At 50.3% G+C, this 17,975-nt stretch overlaps 1 pseudogene; it reads right to left on the reverse strand.

Annotated features, from left to right (window-relative positions):
• Nucleotides 1–15,610: 15,610 nt before the first annotated feature.
• On the reverse strand, nucleotides 15,611–16,965 carry LOC147665739 (uncharacterized; annotated as a pseudogene).
• Between the last annotated feature and the right edge of the window lie 1,010 nt (nucleotides 16,966–17,975).

Here is a 17,975-nt window from a genome sequence, read left to right on the forward strand (position 1 = left end):
TCAGGATAACCCGCACTCCCTCTGGAGCGCAGCGTATCGTCGCTCGGAAATATTTAAGCAAATCAATTCCCAGGATATTGTCTGGGGTATGGGGTGATAACAAAAATTGCCCAAAACTAAAGTATTTGTCAATGCATAGTGCAAGGGGCTTGGACAATGGGCTGGGGGAGGGTGTGCCATCAAACCCTACACACGTAATCATTTCGCCAGACAGGGGAGCCCTCGGAACCAAATTTTTCGACAGCGCGCTACGAGTAGCTCCTGTGTCGACTAGAAATTGATCAGTAGAACCCAAAATACCCGCTGTTACATATGGACCTTGCTGATCTACTGGCACTTCAACTGATTCCTTACCCCATCCTACGCAATCCTATGCATGCACATAATCCTGATGTTCCACATTCTCTCCTTCCAAAATCTGATATTGATTCCGTCTATCAAACGTATTCCGTTCGTCCTGGCCACGGCCCTTCTCCTCAACCTGCCTGCGATCACCTCCGCCACCTCTCGTTCCAGTATAACCTCCTCTTGACCTTCCACTGCCTCGACCACGCTGACTACGCTGCTCACGAAGTACCGGACAATCTTCGGCCCAATGCCCAAACTCCTTACAATAAGCACACTGATCCTCCGCAATGTCCGTACGACCATACGATGCATTTCCGCCACCTCGTCTACCTCTATCATTCCCTCTACCCTGTGTTCCCCGAACCTGCGCCAACATCACCTTCGTTTTCAATTCCTTTGTCTTTTTCTCTACACTTTCTTTAGCCTCCACTTCCTGCCGCTCATAATACTGAGCCATAGTTAACAAGGACGCAGGGGTCGCCGTGGCCCAGGAACTCTCACTCGACTTCAATCGCTTTGCAATCTCTGGTAGGAGATTAGCCACATACTTATCTACAAACAAATGCCGACCCGTATCGTCTGTTAAAGATTGACCACTGTAATCATGAAAGGCCTCCTCGAAGCGCGTAAAGAAGTCTGAAACCGTTTCATCGGGTTTCTGTTTGCACGACGTTAACATGGTCCAATCAATCTTTTTGGAGGGAACAAGCGTTTTTAATTTATGCAGGATAGCTGCCGGGAGATCTAGAATTAGCTGACAAGGCTTACATGCTGGTTCCCTATCTAAATCTGCTCTACTTATTTCTTTCCATGTCCCCCCCAAAATCGTTTTGTCATTAGTTTTACGAATTTGCCTCCACATATCGGGTGGTAAGATTAGCCCAAAAAACAAATCTATATCTACAAGAGTCATTACACAAGACGATATAGCCCCTTCCACCCCTTCATAAAATGCCGCTGGATTCTTCCGAAGATCAGGTAGGGAATTTTTCAATGCCATGACATCTGCTCTATTCCATGGCGTATATACCCAATTATACACAAAATACCCTTTCGCATCCTTTGACAACTTATCATCATCCGTACCTTCCCCTTTTGGTGGGACATACAAAGGCGCAGCTTCACGCATAGGCATAACATGCAACGCAGAACTCTTATCTGAACCACGGAGAGAACACTCTTTAGCCTGCCCATTATTCTCCAATTCGGACTCCTTTTGCCTCCTTTTCCGTTCCTGTCGCAACTGGGTTGTCTCATCCCGCAGCTTGATCAATTGCTTGAACAGGTCATCAACATCTGAAAGATCGAAATCACCTTTAGCAAAATTCTCACGATACACCGACAACACTTTAGGCTCAAGCGTATCAGAAAGTTCACGATATGCACTTACAACCTCATCCGCCAGACTAGATAGAAAATACATTAATTCAAGATCCGACCACCCTTTCTTTTCCGTTAACAACTGCTCCTGACTAACACAATGCTTATTCACCTTACGAGCCCAACTGCGTAAATGAGCGGACCTATCCGCAGTAAACCTGAGAGCCGATACCCCCTTCTGACTCGACGGATCCTGTCCATCATCCTCAAGATCCACAGCCGGAGCCGTCGGCAGAACGTACGGAGGCGGTGACCGATCTAACAAAGAAAAATCATCAATTTCATTATTAAGGACAGGATAGAGCGGTCGGCGAATAGGAAATTGACCAGTCGTTTGCAAATTACGTTCCCGTTCCTCCCTGTCTTTCTTTTCCTGAGCCTCCTTTTCCTCAAGCTGTAAAGCCTTATCCCGAGCAGCCTTGCGCTGCTCTTTGTCCGCCAAGGCAACCTCACGCTTCATTCGCTCACGCGCCGCTTTCTCCCACATTCGCACGCAATCAAACATGTTTTGTCTAGACCTACGTTGAAACATACATTGCTCTACAAATTGGATTTTACTCAAATCGTACGACCCGTGTAGGGGCCATTGCAATTCGGGATCGGCCTTGGTGTACTTATGCCACAATTTACTGTACATAATAGGGGGAAGGCCAAGTTTTATGTACATTTCCCTATTCGGAGTTCCCTCTGGGGGAGCCGGCTGTGATTCCGCTAGCCTAATTGAGGTACCTTCTCCAAGACAACACATTCCTCGGAGTGTGCTGAAAACAGGCATGTTCAAAAAGTATCACGAAAGCGTGACACCAGACAAAATGGCACTTACAAGTCTTCTCACGATTGTGCCGCTCGAAGGAAAAAAACAAAGTTAGAGAAACATCTCTACATGCCTGCCTATGTGAAGTGCACTACACATATAAGTTCAAAGATCACAAATTCACAATGTTAGCTAACTCAAATCAAAGTTCCCAGAACTCGGCAAGCGTCCGAAGACTACCTCACCGATCACAAAACACAGATTTTCAGTAAGCGTCCAAAGACTACCTTACCGAACACAAAGCTTACCAAATACTCAAATGTCCAGGTTCCAACTGCCAAGGTCTTGTAAGCCAAATCAGCCAAACGGCACTTTCTCAGCGATGCAAACACTTCGAAAACTCAGTCGGAGACCGGCGCCACCTGGAAGGTCAGATCGGAAGGAAAGGAAAAAACACCGTGGCAGCCAAGACTCGGGTCACTCGTGGCAGCGCGCGCCCATGGCGGATTTCCAAGCCTTCGTCACGACCTCTCCTTCGGGCATCCGAGTCGCCGATGAGTCCCTTCGTGGTCGCCTATTGAAGTATTCGGGGTTCCCAAGGCCTAAATGCTCCAGAGATTACCCACTTACACACAAGAACTGTTGGCACGGAAACTGTAAAAAGCAAAGAACAAGTTTATTAAGACCCCATGGGGTGGTGGTACACTCGAACAGCACCCTTCGGTAATGCTAGAGGTATCACACCGAACACCGGTGTGACCCCGTTTATATACAATTTTGGGGCAATAAAAGATAGGCGGCACAAGTAAAGACACAGTTTTAAGGACATATATGGACATGTTTTGGAATACTGCCAGCTCATTGGAGGGTTTCAAACCCACTGGTCAGTTAGCGGCACATTCCTGAAGGTTTACGGGCCAGTGGGAAATGCGCATGTGTGGTTTGACCAGTACTAAATATAGCCTGTTGCTGGGCAGATGAGAGTGGTCAGTGGAATGGACGAAGGACTAAAGGGCACGTCGGCCACGAGGCCACTCATGGTCTAAGATGGCCGCTGCAACATTCAAAATGGCGATTATCGTATATAGCCAAATTACGAAGGACAACGTGTAGGTTCAGCTGATCGCTAATGCGAGCGAGCCGATTACGACACAAAGGTACCCGAAACCCAGTCTCAGGGCCTGGATGGTTTCTTAAGGGAACATCAGGTCTGGGGCCTTGGCTGTACTTGTAGGCCATTTGAGGAGGACCTCCCAGTGTCTAGAGAACGTGGGGACTCTGTAAGCAGAGCTCTAGTAGTTCTGGTATCTGGCAGGACCGCTCCAGTTGGGAGGGTGCAGAAGTCCAGATGGAGGGGTGAGAGGGGGAAAGAGTCCCCAGTGGAGGAACCAGCGGGTCAGAGGCCCGACAGAAGGGCTGCGTTCCCAGGGAATGACCATGGTGACACCACTTCTGTCCTGGGGGATCTTCGTGCACTGTCAGCTGGTCAGGGAACGGGAGATCTGTGCCAGGCAGACTGTCACAACACAGGATTTATGTGTTAACCTCAGAGGGGGCATGCATGCTCCCAAGGAAGTCCTGGTGCGCCAGGCAAGTGTTCAACTGCAGGGTTGGGTCCCTGAGTTGGAAAGCCAGGTACAGGGGTTACCTGACCTGGCGGGAGGGACATCTGTAAACAGAGTCCCTCCCAGTCTGTCTTTTTGGTGTAAACTCCAGGTGGGAGGGTACAGCTGTCTAGAAGGGGGCGCAAAGGGAGGGAGTCCTCGCCTCTGACCCTGGTGCAGCTTGAGGGTTTAGACCCTAGGTTTAAGGGCCAGGTGCAGGGTGTCCCCCCTGACCTGGTACTCCAGTTGCAGGATAGCACCCCATAACTGGTGGGTGAATTGTGCAGGTCAATTGCCCCAGGTACCCTGACAATTCTGAAAGGGGGTACCACTCCTGGTGGGAGGGTACAGGGCCCTAAGAAGGAGGACCGGGTGTGGGAGAGCCCACCCCAGTCTTTGCTCCAGCCGCCATGTACGTGCCTGGGGCTGATGGGTCAGTGACAGGATGTCATACCTGAACTGACAGGAGGGAGAGGGGACAAAGGGTGCCAAGGACCTGGGGCTACTCCCCCGCTCTCTAACGCCACAGAGGGTTGAGAGCCCTGAGAGGCATAAGGCCTGGTTCTCATCCCTGACTACTGTCAGTGGCCACTGTAACTCGATGTATTATTATTATTATTATTATATTATTATAGAGGCTTTTGTAACGCGCTCTGCTACTAAATAGTATAGTATCCTGGCGCGGAGAGAAAAGGAAGGGGGCAGATCACAGTAAATGCAAAAGAGGGACAGCCATTAGGCGTTGGTGTTAAAGAGGTAGGTTTTTAGGCCTTTCCTAAATGCCATGATGGAAGGGGCTGTTCTCAGTTGCAGGGGGAGGGCATTCCAAGCTCTCGCTGCTCTAACAGAAATGGATTGTCCACCAAGCCTGCTATATTTGAACTTTGGTACAGTCATTTGATGAAGATTGCTTGATCTGAGAGGGCGGTTGGGGGCATAAAGAGAAAATCTTTTTCTCAAATAGGTAGGGCCTGTTAGGTGGAGTGCACGGTATGCTAACACAAGGATCTTGAATAAGATCCTTTGAGCCACTGGAAGCCAGTGAAGGTCTCGGAGAGGTTGGCGGACGCTAGATCTTCTGGGGATGTTGAACAGCAGCCGGACCGCAGCATTTTGGATGACTTGGAGGCGGTGGATCAGATAGGCTGGGAGTCCGCAGTAGAGAGCATTCGCATAATCCAATCTGGATAATATCAGAGCGCGAATGACCGTCTCCTTAGCTGCTCGCGGGAGCAAAGGAAGGAATCTGCGTAGAGTTTTGAGAGTGGAGAAGCAGATTCCGGTGAGTTTTTTCAGGTGATCTTCAAATCTGAGATTATTGCTAAACCAGATTCCTAGTTTTTTTGCAGGTCCACCTGTGGATTTGGGGCTGGGAAAATCGGTGGGCCAGAGAGAATCATAGAAATTATCTGGGAAGGAGCCGTACAGCAGAATTTCCGATTTGCTCTCATTACACTTGAGTTGAGCCAAGGCCAGCCAGCGGAAGACCGATGATAAGCAGAATTGGACTCTCGTCGTGTCCAGGTTGTTTTTGGGCCATGTAAACAAGAGCTGGGTATCATCGGCGTAGGCCATAATTTTGGCCCCCAGCTGTTCCGCTAGATAGATAAGGGGGGTCATATAGACATTAAAAAGCAGGGGGCTTAAGGTGGAGCCCTGTGGTACGCCAGTTGAAAGTTTTTTGGGAGAAGAAGAGAAAGGCGGCATCCACACTTGCTGGGACCTGTCATCTAAGAAAGATCTTAACCATCCGAGAGCAGGGCCAGTTATGCCTATGTCTGCTAGTCTGGTAAGTAGGAGGGAGTGAGGAACCGTATCGAAGGCGGCAGAGAGGTCCAATAAAATCAGCGCCGCTCTGCCACCTCCGTCTAAGCACTCACGGATAGCCTCAGAGACCTCAACTAGGGCCGTCTCTGTACTGAAAGCAGCTCTAAAGCCTGATTGCGCAGGGTGGAGAGCTTGAGAGTTTTCTACGAATCGGTCCAGCTGTGAAAATGCAACTTTTTCGCATATCTTTGTTAGAGCTGGCAGTAAAGAAATGGGTCGGAAATTAGCGGGAGTTTTTGGATCTAGGCCATTTTTCTTAAGGAGTGGTAGCAGTTTTGCCTGTTTCCAGCAAGCTGGCACTGTGGCGCTGGACTCTGGCTCTTGGCCGACTGTGTTAGCCAGGCCCGCAAGGACTCTGGCTGGGCAGGGGTCCGCAGGGGAACCCGATTTTAAGGTAGCCAGAATTTTCACGACCTCAGTTGTATTCACTGGAGTGAAGAGGGCAAACTGATCCGTAGAAGCGGGCATAGTGGGGATAGGAGTAGTCATGGAGGATGGAAAATTGTTGCATACGGTAAGTAGATCATCTTGGATTTTATCAATTTTTTCCACAAAAAACACAGAGAGTTCCTCACACCATTTTGCCGATGAGCTAGAAGAGGGTGAGCGGCGCTAGGAGAGACAAAGCTTTTGACAACAGATTTCTGCGCTGTTGTTATTAGCCTTGGAAATACGCCCTTCATGTATGTCTGTTGGGACACACCTGTGAGCAAATTAAGATTAGGTGCTGCACAGGTGGTGTCCACAGGTGAAGGGGAGGGTGCCCCAGGTGTTAGCTTGGTGGACCCTGAGAGTATGAACAGAGGATTTGAAATAGGTTCAGACTGGCGTACAACTGTAATATGCCCCTGCTGTTGCGGGCCAGGTCCATGTTCTATCGCCCTAAGCAGGGAAGCCCATCACGGTAGTGATTGGTCTACCCTGCATTTTGGCTGGAAGGGAGTTGTGTTGGACTTGGCCCTCTGTGCAGGGTCATCCCTGAACTTTTTGCCTTCCTCCAATATTCTCTCTGACCTGTTTTTTGTTGGTTTAGGACTCTGGGCACTTTACCACTGCTGACCAGTTCTAAAGTGCATATGCTCTCCCTACTGTAAAATGTATAAGTGATTGGTTTCCATGATTGACCTATTTGGTTTACTGTCAGTCCCCTGTAAAGTGCACCAGGAGTGCCAGGGCTTGTAAATACAAATGCTGCTGGTGGGCTTGCAGCACTGGTTGTGCCACCCACAGAAGCGGCCTAGTAAAATGTGTCTAAGGTCTGCCATTGCAGAACCTGTGTGCAGTCTGGTACTGTCATGCTGACTGGGCAAGTACACCTACTTGCCAGTCCCTAAACCTTCCCTTAACGTCATATTAGTAGGCCCAAGGGCAGGGTGCATTGTAAGCATAAGGTAGGACAAGCCCTGATGTGTGTGGCATGTCCCAATAGTGAATTACAGCCAATTTTGTTTTTTACTATTGTAAGGCTACCTGTTCTCATAGGCCAGAATGGGCTGCTGGAATAATTACGCTCTATAATCCCAGCAGGCTCAGGGAACATGGTAGAAAGTCAGGTTTAGTATGCCTGAACTCAGAATAATAAAATACTTATTTTAGTAAAGTTTATTTCAATATCCTGTGTTTGCAAATGCCACTTTTAGAAAGTTAGCATTTGCTTGCCTAACCATTTCAGCCCGCCTCTGCCCTTATGTGTATCTGCTGTCTGGGTTCTGTGAGTGACAGGGCTAGGGATGGCAGGTGGTGAATAGAGGGATTACACCAGGATGGGTGGTGGGAGTGCCCCTTGACTCTGAATAGGGCTGTGCTCTGCCACCAAAATGCTGGCTCTGCCCCCTGGGGAGCGACTGATGACTCTGCCCTGCACCTGGTCCAGGAAGAGGGAAAACTGTCAACAGAGTGCTCCTGGCTGTGCTTGTCATCACAATGCTGGCTCCACCTCCTGCGGATCGTCTGATGTCCCTGCCCTGCACACAGAAAGGAGAAACCAGAGCCTGCAAAACAGTGCTCAGAGACTGACTGGATTAGGCAAAGGCCCCCCTGGCCTGCAAGAACAAAAGAAATGGCATATAAAAGTAGGGGCCCTGCTCCTAAGAAATCAGATCCTGTTTACGCCAAGAAGAAACTCTGCCTGAAGAGAAGGACCTGGGAAAGCTGCATGGAGGACTACTGCCTTTAATCCTGAGAGACTGGCCTGTGGTGGGTGCCTTGCTGCAAGAAGGAGAGAGGAAGAAAAGACTGAGAGACTTTTAAATTCAACTTGTGCATTTGAACAATCTCCAAGGGCTTGCTGGTGAACTTGCCCCCTTGAACTGCGCCCCAGGAACAGTGGACGCTCCCCCCCCCCTGAAAAGAGAATCTGCTGTGAGTGTTGCATCTTCCCCGCAGCTCTACCTAGGAGAAGCTGAGCGCGCCGTGAGGAAATCGCTGTGCCCTCTGAAAGGCCCTGGGCACCCTGTCCCGTCGAGCAAAGCATCTGCTATCTGACAAGCCCCAGCTTACACCGCAAAGACCAGCCACGCTGGCTCAAGCACCGTAACTGCCGCCTGCCTAACTGTTGTCTGCACCGCAAGAACGGGCCTCGCCTTGTGCCCGTCTTCCCCGAGGTGAAACTGCCCAGAAATCCGCAGCTGCCACTGTTCGTGAACAGCAGCGGCGCGTGGAGAGAAGGAGTACGCGCTGAACTCGTGGAGGCCTTTGTTCGCCCCTCACACTGCTTCCCGGGGCCCGCCCCCTCTTTTCAGAACCAGAGCACACCGCAGGAAAGACTCGGGCCGCAACGCAACACAGCCCTCCCGAGCCACGAGCCGTAGCTCGCCACAAAGGAAGACTGCACCGCGACGTGGGACGTCCCCTCTACGCCTGCTTGTGTCCGCCCCGAACCCCTACGATCAAAATGTACTGTACGCTATAACCAGGTGTGAGTCTCACTGCCAACCAACGAATCGCCCCGCCTCGCTCTACACAAATATGCACCAAGTACGCCTTACCGTACCCCGCGCTCCTGACTGCAGTGTCCGTGCGGTGCTTGTGCTCAAAACGCACTGTAGTACGAGTCGCACGAGTCTGGTACGACTCGTACACCCTGTTTGGTCCACTTGCAACGTACGTGTCTCACGCGGGAGGAGTGAGATTCAGTAGGGCCTTTGTCCGGTGATCGTACGGAGTGCACAGGAGCGCTCCAGAGGGCCCAGACCTTGAACGTACAGTACATTACACCTAAAGACAGTGCCTAAAGAACAGTGAAGGGGTGATTAGAGGTACTCAACCCTTCCAATAGACTGAACATTGGGATATTAAGAACTGTGGCATTTTAAGAGTAACTAGAATCATCCTGAAATCGTTGAGACTGTATTTACAAGCCTGCTTGAGAGTTTCTATATAAAGGAATATATTTTTACAAAACTAGTCTTGTGTCCGTCCCTGTGTGGTGGGCTGATGATTTATTGTGTGTGTTGCACTAAATGCTTAACCGTATGTGCTCAGGAGTTTAGCCTAGTCTGCTCGCGCCACGCCGCCTAGAGGGTGAGCAGGGGTTATTTCTGAGAGTAAGTCCTTTGCCCTGACTTAGAGGAGAGGGGTCCTGCTTGTCACAAGTGAATAGTGGAGAAGTGTGGCTCAATGGTTAGAGCGGCAGACCCTGATGCAGAGGTCTGGCCCGGGACCAGGGTTCAATTCCCGCTTCGCCGGGTCTTGGGCTCAATTTCCTCAGACCTGATAATTCTCGCCTCGGTGCCTATTCTAATCATGGGTCCCACTCTGCAACTCTGGGCAATAGCTTGCTTAATCTCCACAACGGCCCCAACAGCGCTGGGATGCCTGGCTTCACCTTGGGGGTGCCAATGAGTGGGCATTTCACAGGGAAAAGCCAGGAAGGGTTCCACAGAAGGTATGCGTACAAGCGCCTGAGATACCCCTTCGGGGGTCGATTCGGTGCGCTATACAAATACTACTACATTTACATACTACAATACTTGCGCCAACCAGAGACCCACGATTAACTTTTCTCGTACCCAGAGTGCCTCAATCTGTCACTTCAGCACATGCACACACTGTTCGCCATAAGCCCTGCAAATCTGGCACCCCGACAAAAAACATGCGAGCAACGCACGATTTGCAGGTTGCATATGTTTTTATAACTATATGTCAGGGATACTTGCTAGCAAACCAGAGTTAATATTAGGAAACTGCAACAAATATTACTTCTACAATGTATTAATATTTATTTCCAAAAGACGTCACACGCTTAGAAAATACTTCTTTGATGCTAGCAGCATGCTGCAATAGTCCTTCCAAATAGAGTTGCATTCTAGGAAAGCTGTGCCTGGCAAGCAGAGGGAACGCCGGCTTCCCAGGCTGTTTCCAAAGTCACAGGATTAATTAGCGCCTGTGACAGGTCGCTGCATTCACTTGTTTTTGTGATGTTTGCTGTTTGCCAAATTACAGCCACATAACTATTTAAAAGGTCACGGAAGAACTGCACCTGCCAGGGATGGGGCTGACTGACACACCAGCGTGTCCGTGCAGGTGGGATCTCGGTACCCATCATCTGCACACCAGTCCCACACGCGGAACTTGACCCCGCGAAAGAAAACAGTATCCTTTCCTGCGCACAGTAACAATGGAAAGCGAGCAGTTATGCACCCAGAAAGGGGTCGCCAAGCAGGGTCTTGGAACAAAATCCTAAACGAATAGTTTCTTACCTGTCGGTGTAGTTTTGCAGCTTGAAAGATCTTTCTGGATTCACTATGCTGTGCATTATTCCGCATTCTAGTGGTTGGGTCCGGAATCGTAGTCTTTTCTCTTTTTTTTTTATTTTTGTAGCCCAGGTGGGCGTCGACGTCCCACCATTTGGTGCACCTTTCGAGACGTCGGCATGCTTCCTGCGGAAGCTCCCACCCTTGGGCACCATCTTCGGATTCTTTTTTCTTGTGTCTGTTCTGTTGCCGAAGTTACGGCAATGTTCAACTAAGGTATTCACCGCTTTCAACCATCAAAGGCTTGTTTTTCACGAATATTCCTTGTATTTTCACCCCATTCCGCTCCAGCCTCATCTTTTCTGGCGGAGGTGGGTGGGTTCGCTAGTGAATCCAGAAAGATCTTTCAAGCTGAAAAACTACACCGACAGGTAAGAAACTATTCGTTTTGCAGCGTGAATCTTTCTGGATTCACTATGCTGTGCATAGATTTTGTAGCGGTTTTATTACATCTGTGGCGGCTGGGTGAAAGATGAGCGTTGGTTGTTGAATATATGTTGAAGCACTCTTTGTCCAACTTGTGCTTCCTTGTTCATTTGTATATCCACGCAGTAGTGCTTAGTGAACGTGTGCACTGAAGCTCATGTTGCCGCCAGGCATATGTCCTGAATTGGTGTATTGGCCAGAAAGGCGATTGTTGCCCCTTTCTTCCTGGTGGAGTGGGCCTGTGCCCCTCCTGTTAGTTCCTGCCCTGCTTGCTTGTGGCAGAATTGTATCGTTTGTGCGATCCATCGAGCGATGGTGCTTTTTGTCACTGGTCTAACCAGGAATTTTTTTTTTTTTTTGCGAAGGACACAAAGCACTGTTTCGTCTTCCTGTGGTCCTTTGTCCTTTCTATGTAGTGCATCACTGCTCTTCTTGCATCTAGAGTGTGGAGCGCCCTCTCGGCGCTTGTTGTTGGCTTTTAGAAGAAGCTCGGTATCTGTATACTCTGATTCATATGGAAACATGACACCACCTTTGGCATGAAGTGTGGGTCCGTTCTCATCACGACCCTGTCACTATGTATCTGTATATAGGGTTCTTGTCATGTTGGTGCTTGGAGCTCGCTTACCCTGCGTAGTGAGGTGATTGCTACCAGAAAAGTCGCTTTCATTGTTAGCATTTGTAGTGTTGCTTTGTGGATGGGTTCGAAAGGTGCTTTCATGAACTCTGTCAGAACCACATTGAGGTTCCATGCCGGAGGCGGCATCCTTTTTGGTGGCGCTATTGTTTTAGCCCCTTCCAAGAATCTTTTTACTACTTGAGATGTAAAGAAGCTTCTCCCTGTTTCTCCTCTTGTGTCTGAACTGGGGTGGCGGAGTGAGCTAAAGAATGGTGATGGATTAAACCCAGATCAGTTGACTGGGGGCGAGTGTTTGATTTTCTCAAATGCTCTGTCCATCATCCCCTTTTGTATCGCTTTGTTCGCCCTAAGTGTGGCAGGGTATGCTCAGACGTGAGTCCCTTGCTCACTTTGCCACTGGATTCAAGGTAGCCTGGCTGATGAGGATTATGAATCCGAAACCGGTCCCAGGATGCTTGTTTCCGGTCCAGGGAAGATATGGCTTGGCAATTCGGGCTGGACTGTTCCCATGAGGCACAGGGTCAGACTGATTTGCATATGGCCGTGTCTGAACTGGGGTGGCGGAGTGAGCTAAAGAATGGTGATGGATTAAACCCAGATCAGTTGACTGGGGGCGAGTGTTTGATTTGCTCAAATGCTCCGTCCATCATCCCCTTTTGTATCGCTTTGTTCGCCCTAAGTGTGGCAGGGTATGCTCAGAGGTGAGTCCCTTGCTCACTTTGCCACTGGATTCAAGGTAGCCTGGCTGATGAGGATTATGAATCCGAAACCGTTCCCAGGATGCTTGTTTCCGGTCCAGGGAAGATATGGCTTGGCAGTTCGGGCTGGACTGTTCCCATGAGGCACAGGGTCAGACTGATTTGCATATGGCCATGTCTGAACTGGGGTGGCGGAGTGAACTAAAGAATGGTGATGGATGAAACCCAGATCAGTTGACTGGGGGCGAGTGTTTGATTTGCTCAAATGCTCCGTCCATCATCCCCTTTTGTATCGCTTTGTTCGCCCTAAGTGTGGCAGGGTATGCTCAGACGTGAGTCCCTTGCTCACTTTGCCACTGGATTCAAGGTAGCCTGGCTGATGAGGATTATGAATCCGAAACCGGTCCCAGGATGCTTGTTTCCGGTCCAGGGAAGATATGGCTTGGCAGTTCGGACTGGACTGTTCCCTTGAGGCACAGGGTCAGACTGATTTGCATATGGTCATGTCTGAACTGGGGTGGCGGAGTGAGCTGAAGAATGGTGATGGATTAAACCCAGATCAGTTGACTGGGGGCGAGGGTTTGATTTGCTCAAATGCTCCGTCCATCAACCCCTTTTGTATTGCTTTGTTCGCCCTAAGTGTGGCAGGGTATGCTCAGACGTGAGTCCCTTGCTCACTTTGCCACTGGATTCAAGGTAGCCTGGCTGATGAGGATTATGAATCCAAAACCGGTCCCAGAATGCTTGTTTCCGGTCCAGGGAAGATATGGCTTGGCAGTTCGGGCTGGACTGTTCCCATGAGGCACAGGGTCAGACTGATTTGCATATGGCCATGTCTGAACTGGGGTGGCAGAGTGAGCTAAAGAATGGTGATGGATTAAACCCGGATCAGTTGACTGGGGCTGAGTGTTTGATTTGCTCAAATGCTCCGTCCATCATCCCCTTTTGTATCATCTCCTCTTGTGTATGCCACAATCGCTGCCAGGTGTACCCTCAGCGAGGATGAGCTTAGTTTGGCCTTAATTAGGTGCGTGAGGTATCTTAGCACCGTTGATTCTCTGGTCAGCTTTCTCTGTAGTTTTTTCTTGCAGCACCATTGAGTGAATCTTTTCCATTTTTCTCCATAGCACTTTCGTGTGCTGGACCTCCTTGTCTCTCGCAGCACCCGCAGGGTGCTTTCTGGTAGTTTTAGGTGCGCAAACTCTAAGTCCTCAGGAGCCAAGCTGCTAGGCTGAGGCTCTCCGGCTCTGAGTGTAGAATTTCTCCGTTTTCCATGGAGAGTAGGTCTTTTCTTTTTGAGAACTTGTGGGGTGGCCCCTGCGCCATCTCCATTATCTGTGAGTACCAGGTCTGCCTGGCCCATTGTGGTGCCACCAGGATGAGCGTCATATTGCTCGTCATGCATTTGTTGAGAACCCTGGGGTTCAGCGGTATCGGGGGGAAAAGCGTAGGCAAATGTTTTTGACCAGCTTACCCATAGGGCATTCCCCTGGGATAGTGCCTCTGGTTGTCTGGATGCAAAGTACTGGCATTGTGCATTCTGGCTTGTTGCAAACAGGTCTATTGTCGGGGTGCCCCACCTCCTGAATAGTCTCTCTGTCTCCTGTATGTTGAGTTCCCACTCGTGGGATGCTGAAGTCTGCCTGCTGAGCCAATCGGCTTCTACATTGTCCTTCCCTGGCAGGTGTATGGCTAGCAGGGCTATTTTGAGTGGTATTGCCCATCACCAGATTTCCTTTGCCAAGTTTGACAGAGGGAATGATTGAGTTCCCCCCTGCTTGTTGATGTAAAACATTGTTGTGGTGTTGTCTGTCTGTATCAGCACCCTCTGGTTGTACAGTTGTTTCTGAAAGGCCTTGAGGGCCAGCAACACTGTTTTCATCTCTAGGTAATTGATGTGCCTGACCGCATCCTCTGGGCTCCACAGACCCCTCACTCTGAGCTTGTTCATGTGTGCGCCCCATCCTTTCTGGGATGCGTCTGTGGTGATGGTCACTGTTGGGTCCGGTGGCGTTAGACGCTTCCCTATTGTTATGTACTCTTTGGTCCACCACTTCATTTCTTCCTGCACTTTGTGCATTACAACCACCAGATCCTCCCAACTTCCTGTAGCTTGTGACCATTGCTGTTGCAGCCACTCTTGCAGTGGTCTCATCTGCAGGCGTACATTGGGGACCAGGTGTATGCATGACGCCATCATTCCCAAGATCTTGCTCACTGTCCTCACTGTCAGAGCTCGCCTCTTCTGGTAGTGACGTTTCTCCCTCAGGAGGCTGAGTGTCCTCTTCTGGCTGGGCAACACCCTGCATTGGACGGTGATGATTTGAGCTCCCAGGAAGATCTTCACTTGCTCCGGATTCATTGAGCAATTTCCCCAGTGTATGGAGAACCCCAGGCTTGCTAACATTCTTGTGACCTGCTCTGCATGAGCCCTGCATGTCCTGTAAGAGCTTGCTTTTATGAGCCAGTTGTCGAGGTAGGGGTATACGTGTATCCCCTCTCTTCGTAGGTGTGCGGCCACTGCTGCGAGGCATTTGGTAAATACCCTTGGTGCGGACTTTAGACCGAAAGCCAGGGTTGTGAATTGATAGTGATCCTTGTTTACTGTGAATCTTAGCATGTGCTTGTGTTGCCTGTTCATAGGGATGTGAAGGTACGCATCTTTGAGGTCTATGGTGGACAAGAAGTCCCCGGCCCTTTTCTGTGGGATGACCTCTTGTAGGGACGTCATCTTGAATTTTTGAGTCTTTACATATTTGTTTAGGAACCGTAGATCCAGGATGGGTCTTAGGCTTTCGTCCACTTTTGGCACCAGGAAGTAGTTTGAGTACACTCTCCTGTTTCGTTCTTTGAATGGTACCGGTTTGATGGCTTCTTTGATGAGGAGTTCTTGAGCTTCCTCTTGGAGCAATTGCAGCTCCTTTCCCGAGTGCTGTTTTCTCTTTGGCTTTCTGTTTGGTGGTCGCTTTTCCAACTCTATGCAGTATCCGAACTGTATAACGTTGAGTATCTACTTGTCCGTGGTTATTTTTCTCCACTCTCGGAGAAAAAATCTCAGCCTGCCTCCTACTGGTGTTACATGCTCTTTTGTGTCCTGTCCGTGTAACCCTCTCCTCCTTGCTTTTCCGTGTTTTTCCCTCGGAGGGTTTGAGTGGTTGAGCACCCTTTTGCATGTGAAGTCACTTAGGGGGGGGTTGTTCACCTCCTCTCCTTTGGCCCCGTCGGTTTCCTCTCCTGCGAAAGGACTGGCCCCTGTTCTGGTAGTTCCAGTTTTGCTTCTGCTGGCCCTGGTGACCTTGGTTGTCACTCTGTTGACCCTGGTGGAACGCTTGGTGTGACTGTCCTTGCTGGTTTCCACCCCTTCCGTTCGGCCTCCGCGTCGGAGTGCCTCTTCTCATATCCATGGATTGCAGGGCCCCCATGGACCTTGCAGTCTCGTTGTCCTTTTTCAGTTGGTTGAGCTTCTCATCAACTGGGGCCCCGAATAGTGTTTCTCCATTGAAAGGGGTGTTCAGGGTGTTATTTTAAACCTCCGTCTTGAAGCCTGAGATCCTGAGCCAGGCTTGCCTTCTCTCTGTGATCCCTATAGCCATCAGCCTGCTGGCTGTTTCAGCCCCATCTAAGGTGGTCTTTAGGCATGAGTTTTTGATGCTTTTCCCCTCTACCACGAGGCAAGCAGCTCTCTGCTGGTATTCCTGTGGGAGGTGTTTGAGCAATTGGTTCATCTCGTCCCAAATCTGGTACTGGTGTCTGTTCAGGAGGGCGTTGGAGTTTGCCTTCCTCCAGTGCGTTGCTGCATTTCTCTCAATTATCCTGCCTGTTAGGTCCATCCTCCTGCTTTCCTTGTCAGGTGGTGGCCCAGATGTTGTTGGCACGTTGGCCCTTCTTCTGGCCGTTGCAGCTATGATTGAGTCTGCGGAGACTGTCCCCTGGATGTAAGGGGGGTCCTGGAAGGAGAACTTGTACTTCTCCGTCCTTGGCGTGCAGACCTGCAGGTAGCTGGTTCCTTAAACGCCTCTTTCCCGTGTGCCGTTATACTCTTCAGCATGGGTAGGAAATGGCTTTTTGTCTGTGAGGGGAGCAGGGTTTCCAGCAGGAAATCTGCCTTTACTTTCTCCTCCTCCAATTTGACTCCATAAGCTGCTGCAGCCTTCTTGACCACCTCATAGTAGGCCCCAATGTCATCTGGCGGCGAAGGCCTCGAGGGGTATGTCTCCACAGCCTCCTCCGGGCTTTCGGCCTCGATGTTTTGCCAATCCAGGTTTTGCGCCGTCGAGAATCCCGATTCGTAGCTCGAATGCTGGTCCCCATAGTCACCCTCTGTGTAATAGAGGTCTTCCTCTTCTTCCTGTTCCGAGGGCTCCGGAGTATTCGGCGGCTCTTCGGCGTCGAACTCCTCCTGTTCTTCTATCTCTTCGAGGGCCGTCGTGGGCCTCGAGGGAATTCTGAAGCTTCTCATTTTGTCATTGAAATCCTTCTTCCTCTGGATGATGTTTTCCATCTCGGCTTCGAGCCTTCTCTTCTTTCTCTCCATCTGCTCGGCCTGCTCGGCGTCGAGCGTTTCGGCAGCCCTCTTCAACGGCACCATCGACGTCGAGGCGGTTCTTGGCTCTTCTCTTTGAAAGTCGAGGGACCCTTTTCGGGAGCTTGCTTCGATGACCTTTGCTTTTCGCGGGTCTTCGCCGCCTGGGAGTCCTTCTCGAAGGATTCGCTGGGCTGTTTTTCGAGGCCTGCAGCTCCAGTCGTCGAGGCTTTTGATGCCGGTGGTCCCCTCGAGGTTCCTTACTCTGATTTTCGAGAGTCAACCTCAGGTTTTCGAGGCCCTGTCGAGGGTTTCGGGTTGTAGACTCTCCTACCTTGTCTGTTTTCTTATCGGTCTCTGCGACCGTGGAGTCATCTGGACCTTCGGCGATGTTGTCCTCGTCGTCGGTGGAGAGGCCCAGTTCGTACAGCGACGGGGCCTTGCCCTTGCCCTGCATCGTATGGTGAGTTATCCTCTGTTTCTCCCGAATCTTCAGTGTCGTCGGCGTGAAGACTGAGCAGGCGTTGCAGTCCTCGCTTCTGTGTACGACCGGCAGACAGAGGTTGCAGACTGGGTGCTGGTCTCTCTGCGCGTATTTGTGGTGGCAATTACGGCAGAATTTGAACAGTGTGTTGTCCATTACTGCGCTCAGGGGGCCCCCTGAGTGCGCATTCTCCGTCGGACGTCGAAGATCGCAAGGTTCCTCTACTCCTTCGTCGTCCCGGCTCTGGTGATCTTTTCCTCCTGGTCTTCTTGATGTTCTTTCCGGAAGAAATCCGCTTATTTCTCTCCTTTTCTCCTCCAAAACTTCTGGAGCTTCACGCGACGATCCAGACCCAATGGCAGAAAAAAGAATCTGAAGATGGCGCCCAAGGGTGGGAGCTACCGCAGGAAGCATGCCGACGTCACGAAAGGTGCACCAGATGGTGGGACGTCGACGCCCACCTGGGCTACGAAAAAAAGGGAGAAAAGACTACGATTCCGGACCCAACCACCAGAATGCAGAATAATGCACGCATAGT

Source organism: Lissotriton vulgaris, unplaced genomic scaffold, assembly GCF_964263255.1.
Source record: "Lissotriton vulgaris unplaced genomic scaffold, aLisVul1.2 SCAFFOLD_934, whole genome shotgun sequence".
Lineage (NCBI taxonomy): Eukaryota > Metazoa > Chordata > Amphibia > Caudata > Salamandridae > Lissotriton > Lissotriton vulgaris.